General features: G+C 36.1%; 1 protein-coding gene and 1 pseudogene across 1 annotated transcript in view; one reads left to right on the top strand and one right to left on the bottom strand.

Annotated features, from left to right (window-relative positions):
- SESTD1 (SEC14 and spectrin domain containing 1) overlaps positions 1–2720 on the bottom strand; it is a 69842-nt gene extending 67122 nt beyond the window's left edge. Inside the window, exon 1 of the mRNA XM_036254769.1 lies at positions 2657–2720. The gene's annotated coding sequence lies outside the window, so the exon portion shown is untranslated. The remainder of the gene's footprint in view (positions 1–2656) is intronic.
- A 1216-nt stretch (positions 2721–3936) lies between these two features.
- LOC118625688 lies at positions 3937–4388 on the top strand (annotated as a pseudogene).
- The last annotated feature ends 8508 nt before the right edge of the window (positions 4389–12896 follow it).

Genomic DNA, 12896 nt, shown 5'->3' with positions numbered 1-12896 from the left:
TAATTAGGTATCTTAATTCTAAATACCTGATTCTTTCAGTTTCACTATTAAATGGCTTTCTCAGATTTCTCCTTTTTTTGTTGTTGTTTCTCCATAATATGGTAACACATCTTTTCCTTATGTTTACCTCCAGATATTTCTTAATATGCTATTTCAATTTTTGCCTCCACTATTAACTATCTCCATCTCTACACATTTTGAATTTTTAAATTCTCCAGGGAAAAATATGATTAGCCCAGTTGATCTCTTCGTACCAAGCCATAACTCACTGTTCTTGGTTTGGTTTTCTAGCATCCATTTGACCACAGCCAGGGTTATGGCCAATACAAAGTGGCACTATCCATACAACAAGGGCTAAGGAACAAGACGGTGTACCTTAGAAGGAAGCTTTAGCACGGCAGACATCTAATGTTTGGCAGAGATGCTTACTATCAACTAAAGATTCAAGGCGAGGAGGACCCTCCACTACCATCACCACAATAAAATGTTAGCACAAAGGTACCAGCTTGTGCTCTTCTCCAATGGGATAGATACAGGTCATTCTTTTCCACAAGGAGCTTATTCAATCTTAAATATGTCTGAGTGGAATATATTCACAAACAAGAAGTGGAGCCAATGACAGACATTTACCTGATATGAATTAACGAACAGTGGTAAGAAAAACACATTAAGAAAAAAAAAACTTAAGTGAAGCAGGCTAAGAAATGGACAAATTAAACAATTCACAACGTGCTTAACAAAAACATGTTATAGTTCATATATGGTCATTTAAAATAACTTATTTAAGTCACAACTCGTTAAATATAAAGGCAGCAGAAAGCCAGAGTTTAGAGTAGATGAGGTGCCTTAGATACTGGTGACCATAAAGAAAAATGGGCAACCATAACTGCCATGTTATCTTCCACCAAAAACAAGAAACACCAAAGTAAATTAATATCATTCCTAGGTGCAAAATAAATCCTACCTGAAACAGAGCCCTTTTACAGTTAGGGATAATGAATTCTGAGAACCAGAAATATAGGGAGACTAGTTTCAACTGATATTTATATACATTTTCTTTGAACATCTTTCCAAGATCTTGCAGAGTTAAAAAGAGGGAATTTGGGGCAACCAAGTAGTTAAATTGGTATCTTGTCTCCCCAAGAGCAGAGATCAAGTCTTGCTTATCTTTGTATTTATTTACTCATTCATTCACTCAGTTAACAAATCTATAATAAGCACCTACTAGATCAAGACAAGGTTAGGTACGGACAGACCTGTAATTCAAAAAATATCTGATAAATGGATAGGTAAATGAATGAAGAAATATATGAAACAAACAGTAAAGCTAACCACTTACCCTATGAATCCTAACAGTATCACAAACTACCTGCATGTCTACACCTAGTGGTGAAATCATAGGATCACATATGCATGATTTTCCTTAAAAGCAGCTCCTCACAGCTTCTTTCTACTGGGACAGCCTCCCACAGATCCAGCAGCTACATAATTGCTAGATGCTGGAGAAAGGCAGACCCATGGAAGGTGGCAAGATGGACATCAATGGGCGCTGTCAATGGGGAGCCAGTAGAGGGCAGCAGAGGCTATGCTGAGCAGCAGAAGATGTGATAAGCAGCAGGAAAAGAGAATTGCAGGCCTTTTAATCAAGACTGGGCAAATTACAATTCATAAGAGACTATAATTGATGATATGAGTGGGCACACTGGAACTCCTCTCTCAGCAAGTATAAATCAACCAGTTTATTTGGAAAATTTAGTTAGGTCCTTCAAACAGCATTTTTAACAACCAATGAAAACCCATTAGGATAGCCTCAGGCTAACTAAATCATCTCTAATAAGTCTGCATCATGTAAACACATAATGGCAATGAACAAAATCAGAATGTGGGCTCCTCAGCCTTGTATTTCCAGAAGAAATACTGTCTTTAAATTCAGATTAGATATACTTTCAACTGTTGTTATAAAGAAGTCTTAGAGATTAAAACAAACAAATGAGCACACATACTCAATATGGTACTCCCTAATACCTAAGTGGGTTCCTCACTCCACATATCCATACATATACAATTACACAGAAAATAAAACATTCTTCAACTTCAGGATAATACATCAGTAAAGCAGATCAACAGTTGAAACTTTATGTAATCTGTTACTGTAGATGCCAGTGTACAACTGGTTTTATAATTGACGGTTCTAAATGAAAGATCAACAATCTTTTTGGATAAATTTTAAATGAAAATGGTAAAATAATGGTTAACTTTCACAATATAAGCCTATCCAAAACTGTAATTCCTCTAAATAAAATAAAAAGCTATAGTATCACTGTATAATAGAATTTTTATGGATGGATCAGGACCTAGTTTACTCAGTGAGAGAGGGAAAAAGAGAAGAAAGAAAAGAAGAGAGACTTTGAGCTTTCTATAAAAATATCAATAATGTAACTTGAAGGAAAAGGAAATTCTATGTGTGTCCTCACATGGTAGAAGGGGCAAAGGAGCATTCTGGGCATTTAAAAGAGTACTAATGACCTCCCAAGGCCCCACCTCCAAATACCATCACAATGGGGATTCCTTTTGAAGGCATGAATTGGGGTGGGGGTGGGGGGGATACAAACATTTAATCTAGAAGAGAAACTGAGATCTAGAGATGCAGACTCACCCTTCTAAGGCTGCACAGCAAGTAACAACAGGAAACCCAAGCTCCTAAAACCTTGCACAGTGCTTCTCTCCACTATATTATGTTGTCACATAATAAAATCAAAATTAAAAACATATGAATACAGAGCACCATTATTTCATACATGCTAATATTTTTTAATAAAAACTATATCCCCACAAAAACTAACACGCAAATGTTCATAGCAGTATTATTTATAACATTAACTTAAAACATGGAAACCACCCAAATGTCTGTCAATTCTGAATGGATAAATAAAATGTGGTACCTCCATATAACGGGATACTATTTGGCAATAAATAAATAAAAAGTACTGATACATGGTACAACATAGATAAACTTTAAAACATTATGCAGAGTGAAATAAGCCAGACCCCAAAGGTCACAAATTATATGATTTTATTTACATGAAATATCCAAAATAGGCAAATCCATAGAGACAGAAAGTAAATTAGTGGTTGCCTAGGGCAGAGGGTAGGTCTGGGGAATGACTAGTAATGAATACAAGGATTCTTTTGGGAAGTGATGGAAATATAAAATGTAATTGTAATGGTTCTGTAAATCTAAAAATCACTGAATTGTACACTTAAAATGGGTGAATCATATCACATGTAAATTTCACCATAATAAAGCTGTCAAAAAATAATTTAAAAAATAAACAGAATTGCCCATTTTGTAAATCAGGGAAATCTTGGTGAAAATTATGTGTACTAAAAACTAAAAGTATGTAAGCAATATGTTCCATAAAGCCTGTAAAATGAATTGCATATGCTGAGCAATTTATCCCCCCGACTTCCACCATAATTAGAGCACATTTCAATGAAAGAACTTCAGCTGCAAAGACAAATTTCTTTTGACACTGTACATTCTGGATAGGGTAATACAATTAAAAAAAAAAAAAAGATTAAATGGATTAAACAGAAAGAAGAAAGGAGAATATAAGCAATAATGTTGAGCCCATTTTTATGTTCATAGATGCCCAAACTCTATCATTCTAAATAATTGGTACTACAAAGGCAACTCAGATTTGCTTTCTGTTTTTAACCTATAGCGAGGTCTATAAAAAAATCTCTTAGGGCTTCTCAGTTTTGACAGCAACACATAAAAACATCCAAAATCTTATTAAAGGTTAAATATTTATTCTTTTCAACAGTATCATGTTTAAAAACAAATCAAGTTTGGTTTTAAAAAAAGTGTAAAATGTGCTTCTGAATTACAAAAAATACTAAGAGTCTCTTTTCCGCTGCCAGTCAGCCCCCATCATGGGCCGCATGCACGCTCCCGGGAAGGGCCTGTCCCAGTGGGCTCTGCCGCACCGCCGCAGCGTCCCCGCCTGGCTGAAGTTGCCGCCTGACAATATGAAGGAGCAGATCTACAAACTGGCCAAGGGCCTGACTCCCTGGCAAATCAGTGTGATCTTGAGACATGGTGTAGCACAAGGACGCTTTGTGACAGGCAATAAAATCTTGAGAACTCTTAAGTCCAAAGGACTTGCTCCTGATCTTCCTGAGGATCTCTACCATTTATTAAGAAAGCTGTTGCTGTTCGAAAGCATCTCGAGAGGAACAGAAAGGATAAGGATGCTAAATCCCGTCTGATTCTGATTGAGAGCCGCATTCACCGATTGGCTCGATATTACAAGACCAAAGGAGTGTCTCCTTCCCCCCCCAATTGGAAATACAAGTCATCCACAGCCTCTGCCCTGGTTGCATAAAATGTCTATGTACTCAAGCAATAAAGTCATTGTTTAACTAGGAAAATAAATAAATAAATAAATAAATAAATAAATAAATAAATAAATAAATAAATACTAATACTGTTCTGCATTCCTTAAAAAATTAAAGGCTTAGTAGTGGTTCTCAACCTTCCTAATGCCGCAACCCTTTAATACAGTTCCTCAGGTTGTGGTGACCCCCTACCATAAAATTATTTTCGTTGCTACTTCATAACTGTAATTTTGCTACTGTTATGTCTTAGCAACCGCTGTGAAAGGGTTATCCGACTCCCAAAGGGGTCGCGACCCACAGGTTGAGAGCCGCTGGCTTAGAGGATCACTGTATGTAAATCACTTTGGAAACATCACCTACAAAAATGTGGAATCTCAAATTAGTTATCAGTTTAGTTCCTTTAACCTCCAAATAAAAATACAACAAAGACTAACATCATTGAGAATTTTCTGTGCATAATCACTTCACGTACATTGTTTAAGTGGTAACTCACAACCATCCCACGGGGCTGTGAGTTGTCACCATTTAACAGTGGAGGAAACAGGCTTGGTGACATGAGGAGAGGTTAACCTGCCCAAGGTCATACATGAGTCCAAGACTTAAATTATATTATCTCTCATGCTCTTGTTTAATGAAGTTTATTAGAACATGAACAATAAAGGTCTTTAAAATCTCTCTAAGAGAATTGTTCATTTTTTAGGTAAAATAACATTAAGGTTATGTTTGTTAAAAAGAGTACCTAATCTTCTAGTGACATATACTAATATTTTTCAAATGAAATGTCTGGTATTTATGTCAATAAAGGGGATGAGGAATATACAGGGAATAGGATTGGCCACGTGTTGATAATTGTTGAAAGTTTATGACAGGTAAACAGTGGTTCAATTTTACTGTTCTCTCTGCTTTTGCATGTTTGAAAACATTCATGATAAAACTAAGACGACTAGCTCTTTAAACACAGCAATACTGTAAAAGAGGAAGCTACAGTCCTTTTATTTTCATACTTAGCAATATTTTCTTCATTTCAAAATCAAGAAGAGAGAGGGAATAGACTACACAATTTGTAAACATTCACATATTCACCATCATAGTCTGAAGTTGCTCATGAAGAGAGATCTGAGTATCTGGCCCCAGGCAAGACCGCGGAGGAGAGAAGGCAACGCGGACAAACACGGTCACCAGAGGAGCAGAGGGAGACAGCAGCAGGAGCCCTGCCTGCTGCTTCGTTCCCTGTCTCGTCAGGACTTTCTCCCTTTGTGACTGGAGTTATTTTCTCAGCAGTCACCTCTCACTCTCTGTCACTGTCGCCACAGTCTACTCTTTTAAGTGATCAAAACACGAAGGAAAGCACAGATCTATGAAGGTGTGAACGGTGGCAGTTGCTCAGAAGACCAGGCAGGTCTCTTAGGTAAAGAATCAATTAAGTTTCATGTTGTTTGACCCAGAAAAGAAAGAGGATCCAAAGAATTTGCATGAAACATATGTTAACATGTAAGAGTATATTCCAAACTTAAAAACTATTTTACCTATATAGTCAAAAGAGCCAAAAGAGTGATTTCTGAAATTAATGTAGGTCTTGGCTCAGTCCTTTGAATGTGTCTATTTGTTTCACTAGGACAATACCTGGCACATGACCAACACACAATATATATTCGTTGAATAAATCCCTTCTTATGACCCTGCCAGCTTTCTCATTTAGGTGCCACTGGGCAGAATAATTAGGGAAAAACAAACTTAGATAATTTTAAATTTGACAAAGCACTATGAATAAAGCATGCCTTAGTCTGAACAGAATATTAAATTACATGGTTTGAGGACATTTACTGAAACATCTTGGGACTTGGCCCATCAGGATCATGAATGAAGAGAGGCACTTTATAAAGCCTTCTTTATACTTTGCCAACTCTAACTTTTGGCTTTTACAATGGTTTATTTAACCTGACTACATTTACAGTCTAAATGAGTTTTCATTATCTATATTTCAACACTTGAAAAAAGTCACTATTCAGCATGAACATTTTTCCATTTTCTGAAATTACAACTTCACTTTTATTACAATATTCGCCATCGCTCTCTCCTCCACCTCACTTTCTCACTTTCTCACTTTCACATCGATGAATACTTCCTGGTTCACAGATGTTTCTTGTAACATTTAAACGACTCCTGACTCTAGCACCCACATCTCACTTGGCAGATCATCTGATCTGTAGAACCCACAAAGGAAATACAGAGGAAACTCTGGAATTCCTCTGGATACTCAAAAATAAGTTTTTGCTAGCAAGTATTTCTAATAATTGAGGCAATATCATTTCCGTTATCAACTAACACTATAGTCTATGAGTGAGACTGTGGCAACAACAATAAAAAAAAAAAATTTTTTTTTATCCTCACCTGAGGACATTTTTTCATTTTTTGTTCAGATAGGGTGGGGGAGAGAGAGAGAAACATCAATGTGAAAGGGACACATCGAGTGGTCGCCACCCGCACAACCCAAACAAGACCTGGGACAAACTGCAACCGAGGTATGTGCCCTTAGCGGGAACCGAACCCAGATCTCTCTGGACTGCAGGCCGACGCTCCAACCACTGAGCAAACCGGCCAGGGCAGAAAAAAATATTTTTTAAAGGAATACATAACATACAAAGTCAATTTTTAAATAAAAAACTATGGTGTTGTTTACACAAAAATAATTTAAGTTTATTTTTTTTTTTTATCCTCACCCGAGGATATTTTTCCCTTTTTTGTACAGATACAGCGGGAAGGAGAGAGAGAGAGAGAGAAACATCGATGTGAAGGGACACATCGAGTGGCTGCCACCCGCACGACCCAACCAGGGCCGGGGACAAACTGCAACCGAATTACGTGCCCTTAGCGGGAACCGAACCCGGGTCTCTCCGGACCGCAGGTCGACACTCTAACCGCTGAGCCAAACTGGCCAGGGCAAAAAAATAATTTAAGTTTAAAAGGGCTTTATTGAAGGGGCCACTCCCTGCAGAACAAAGCATACCACTTAGGTAGAAAGCACCAAAGCAAATCTTCCTGTTTTGGGAGACGTCTGTACTGTTTGCGGAGCTCCTGCGAACTTAAGCAAGTTGCTTTACCTCTCACCCTAGTTTCAGGGCCTAAAGTGGGTTCAGGTGCCATTCCGTGTGGGGTGACATGCCAGCATTCTTTCATTAAACCCCCTTTTAGTTTAGCTTTTTACATTGACCTCAATGTTTAAAATGAAAGGAACCAGACCTCAGACAATCACCCTTCCTGGACCCCTTCCTTATGATCCCTCTGCCTCCCAGGAATTGATCTTGATACCTACCTACCACTGCGGCAAATGGAGAGGCCCACAACCCCTCCCCCCACGAGAGGAACTAAGGACATCCAGCAAACAAACTAGACCTCACTACAGGGACAGAGGAGGGAACTCTCACATTAGTATTCTAATAAGACCCCCTAAGAACATCAGCCCTGCTCACAGAAACACAGAGGCATAAGCAATCTTCATCTATGTAAAACATAAAAAATGAAATCAGAACAATTAAGAATGAAAGGTACCTGCCAAAAAACAACAAAACAAAAAACTTGAACATTCCAAACTGAATTTTATCTTTTTTTTTCATCCTCACCCCAGGACATTTTTGCATTTATCTTCAGATAGAGCGGGAGGGAGAGAGGGGGAAACGAGAGAGAGAGAGAGAGAGAGAGAGAGAGAGAGAGAGACATCGACTGGCTGCCACCCACACAACCCCAACCGGGGCCGGGGACAAACTGCAACCGAGGTACGTGCCCTTAGCAGGAACCGAACCCAGGACTCTCTGGTCCACGGGCTGATGCTCTAACCACTGAGAAAAATGGCCAGGGCTGAATTTTATCTTTTTAAACAAGCATTTAGAATATTAAAAAAAACACCCTGGCCTTGGCCAGATGGCTCAGTTGATTGGAGTGTCGTCCCATACACCAAAAGATTGTGGGTTTGATTCAGAGTCAGGGCACTTACCTAGGTGGTGGGTTTGGTCCCCAGCTGGGGTAGATATGGGAGGCAACCAATCGATGTTTCTCTTTCTCTCTCTCTCTCTTAAAAAAAAAAAAAAAAAGTCAATTAAAAACATATCCTCGGGTAAGGATTAACAAAAACACAAACAAACTAAAAACACTTTGGGTGAGTCATTTAAATCCTAAAACCAGAATGGACAAACAGAATGGCAAAGTGAAATGAAAAAGGAGGTGACTGAACTCGGGTAAGAAATAGAAGAAAAAGACAGAATCATATCATAATTGAAGACTAAATTACATGGTGGTCAAGAATAAATTTTAAAAAAAGGCCTTGAGGAAAAGAATCAAGAGAATGAAAATGACGCAACGAAGTAAAAAATAAAGAGTTTTTAAAACCACAGGTAAAAAAAGATGATAAAATTATGTACAACTGGAGTCCCTGAAAAAGAAATACAAACACTGGCATAATATAATCAAAGGAATAAAAAATCCAATTCTATATATTAAAAGGATCCACTAGGTAACAGGGAACACTGACCTGCTACAATAAACTCTTAAGTAAAATTATTAGACTTTAAAAATATAAGGGGAAATACAATTAAAATTTCTAAGCAAAAGGATCAAATAACTTACAAGGGCAAGAAAATTAACACTGGAATCAGACTTCTTAAAAACAACATATAAAGCAAGGCCACACTGTAAACAAGGAAAAATGTGTGAACCAAGGATTTCATTTCTGGCCAAGCTGTCCTTCCAGTAACAACTTTAAAATATGCAAGAACTCAGGGAAAGTTGTAGCCATGAGCTCTTCTTGAGAAAGGTAATAAAAATTCAGCTATAGCTAAAACTAGTAGGTGACCGGGAAACCTCAGCAAAGAACTGATCATACGATTTAATGTATTTAGCTGTAGAACTAAAAACAAGACAAAGTTGCAGTTCAAGTTTGATGACAACATATACAGAATTCAACTGAAAATGGGAGAAGAGAGGAAAAAAAGACAGAATAAACTCACTGATAGTTGAAATAGCAATAGGAAAGAATCAAGCACACCATTACAAACTAACATAAAGGAAAGCAAAAAGTTAAATAACAAAACAAGAAAATGAGGTCATTTTGAAAAGGCTTAAATATACAACTATAGCTACTAAACCATAACAAAAAAATACAAATAGCCAAAAAAATTTTTTAAATGAAAACACATTATAAACAAAGAAAAGTATAGCTGAATTCACATAATATTTATAACATAAAATGTGACAGAACTGAGATAAAATTCAACAGTCATTAAACAAAAATATGGCTCATAAAAAAAAAATCTAACTAAATGTTATATGCAAGAGATAACCTAAAACAAAGTATACCAGAAAGGCTAAGAAAAACAAAGGGATAAGCAAAGTCATATCAAGCAAATAGAAACTACAAGCAAATAGAAACAATAAGAAAGCAAGAATAGTCATCCTGATACTAAAGAATTACAGTCAAAAAGCACTAACTGTGGCAAAGAGAAACACTGTTTAGTGTTAAAAGCCACAATACACAATGAAGATATAACAGGAATTTATCAAATAACACAGCTACCTTTAAAAAGCAGAAACTACAAGAGATGCAAAAAGACACAGAAAAACAACTTTAATTATATATAAGACAAACACACACAAACTTAACAGTATAAAAATAATTGAGAATATAAACAATTTACATAACATAACTAGGGTAGATCTTACAGATATATTTCAACCTTTATATCCTGATAATAAAAACTGTACCTCCTTCTCAAGTAGACTTGAATACTGAGTGAAAAAAGTGATCATATGTAGTTCTTAAAGCAAGCAATAGTAAATTTCATGAAGTAGAAATAATGCAAACACTAATATAATAAAAGAATTATAATTCTAATAAAAGTAGATAATACAAACAAAATAAAAAAGAAATAGAGCACTCTACCTCAAAATTTTAAAACTTCTATTAAACAACTCTTGAGTAAGAAAAAAAAACTACATTTTCTTTAAAAAATATTAAAATAATACATGTCATGTACTGAAAAGATATAAACCTGTAACATTCATATAAATAATAAAAGTAAGTTCCTAATTCAAAAAGAACAAAGGAAAACATAAGGATAAAATAATAAATTTAAAAAGAAATTAACAAGGTGGAAATTTTTTTAAAAAAAAGGTATATCTAGTTCATAAACCAAAATCTGATTTTTTAAAAATTAAGAAAATGGATAAGGTTAATAAAGAGAAAAACAAAAGGAGAACAAACAATATACAGAATAAGGGGGAAGATATACTTTCAACAATATAAAAATACATGTTACACAAGATTATTTATTGCAGTATAACTGGGATCAGAAAATACAACTGGAAATAACCTGCATGTCCACAAATAAGAGTAGCTGAAAAAATAATTGAGGTACCCGCCCCGGCCGGTTTAGCTCAGCGGTTAGAGCATCGGTCCAAGGATCAATGAGTCAAGGGTTCGATTTCTGTCAAGGGCACATATCTTAGTTGGGGTTCATTCCCGGCCCTGGTCAGGGTTGTGCGGGAAGCAACCACTCGATGTGTCCCTCTCATGTCAATGTTTCTCTCTTTTCCTCCCTCCCACTCTATCTGAAGATAAATAGAAAAATATCCTTGGCTGAGGATTAAAAAAAAGAAAAGAAAAAAAAGAATTGGTGTATCCACCCAAGGGAGTACCATGCAGCTATACAAATAAATAAAGAAGATCTCTATGAACTAATATGATTTGTGAAGTGGAAAAAGCAAACTGTAAAAGAATATCTACAGTGTTCTAATTTCTGTGCAGTAAAGGGGAAAAGATATATATACACACACACACATATTCATCTGTTCATTTTGTGCAAAGAGAAACAAAAGATGAATGAGAAACTAGACTAATTGCTAGAGGAAGTACAGGAGAATGGGTGAAAAGCATGGGGGAATTGGAAAAGGAGAAGAAAAGATGGAAGGGATGACTAACCCTTCTCTGAGTATAGCTTTCTGTGTAGTTCTGACTTTTTCGACCGTGAACGTTTCACATACTCAAAGATTTATAATAAGATCAACACCAATGAGGGGGAAAACCCTCAAAGAGAAATCAAACAGAAAGAAATGTCTCCAATGGCATTTCAAATGACAACCATAACTACACTAAAGGGGTACGAGAAGAAGGGAGAACAAACCCAAGTGACTTGAACATGGTACTTGTATTACATACTCTCAGGCTCTAAGCGAAAAAAAGATCCATAAATAGAATTCCAATAAATAGGTTTGTTTTTGTGTGTGTGTTAGGATTAGCACTTCTAAATTTCAGTACTTTCTGCGTGTTCTAATATTCAACAAATAAATAAGTAAGCCAGACTTCTCACAGTCAAATAAGGAAGTTACACCATTGGCCGGTTTGTCTCAACAGTCAGAGTGTTGGCCTGTGCACCGAAGGGTCTCAGGTTCAATTCCCAGTCAAGGGCACATACCTGGGTTGCAGGTTTGATCCCTGACTCAGTGGGAGCACATGCAGGAGGCAACCAGTCGATGTGTAACTCTCACATCGATGTTTCTGTTTCTTTCGCTCTCTCCCCCTCCCTTCCACTCTCTCTAAAAACCAATGGAAAAAATATCCTCAGGTGAGAATTAACAGAAAAAAAAGGGGTGGGGGAGATTTACAAATACAGAATGATATAAGAATTATTATCATGTTAAAAGTAGTTGATAAAAATTTCATGAAAAATAGGGTATTAAGAGTCTCAAAGTATCTTCCCAAAAGATACATATTAATTATACGGGGAAAAAAAGTAATTTTACAGTAGGGAGAGCTGGAGGACATCACCATAACCTAGTGATGAGAATTTATATCACTAGCACTGCAATAATAGCATAAACCTCCAGGTATAATTTACTGATACAGTGCTGTAGTATTCCAGCCAAAAATGCATAACCTGAATTTAATCAGGAGGAAACATCAGACAGACCCAAATGGTGCAATACTTCTACAGAATATCTGACCTGAATTTTTCAAAAATGTTGTATCACGCAACACAAAGAAAGACAAAGGGTGTATTCCAGATTAAAGAATAAGAAGTAAGCAAATAAAAGTAATACATGATCCTAGACTGAATACTATACCAGGAAAAAAAATTCTCATATACTCAAAAGGACATTACAAAATTAAGCAAAATTTGAATAAAGGCAATATAGTATTGTATCAATGTTAATTTCATAACTTTAATTATTGTACTGTGGTTATGTAAGAAAATATGCTTGTTTATTTTGGGACATGCACAATGGAGTATTTAGGGACAAAGGAACAAAATGTCTCCAAATTACTCTCAAATGGTTTGAAATAAAATAATATTTATTACTTTATGAAAAGCAAATGTGCTAAAAACTTAACATTTGGCTAATCTGGGGTGAGAGTATCTGAGAATTCTGTGAATTATTTTTATAATTTTTCCATAAATCTGAAATTATTTCAAAATTTTTAAATTTGGTAAAATTATATTTTTTAA

The sequence above is a fragment of the Molossus molossus genome, unplaced genomic scaffold (assembly GCF_014108415.1).
Source record: "Molossus molossus isolate mMolMol1 unplaced genomic scaffold, mMolMol1.p scaffold_m16_p_11, whole genome shotgun sequence".
Classification (NCBI taxonomy): domain Eukaryota; kingdom Metazoa; phylum Chordata; class Mammalia; order Chiroptera; family Molossidae; genus Molossus; species Molossus molossus.
The sequence above is the reverse complement of the archived record's forward strand: the minus strand, read 5'-3'. Positions and strand labels throughout refer to the sequence as shown.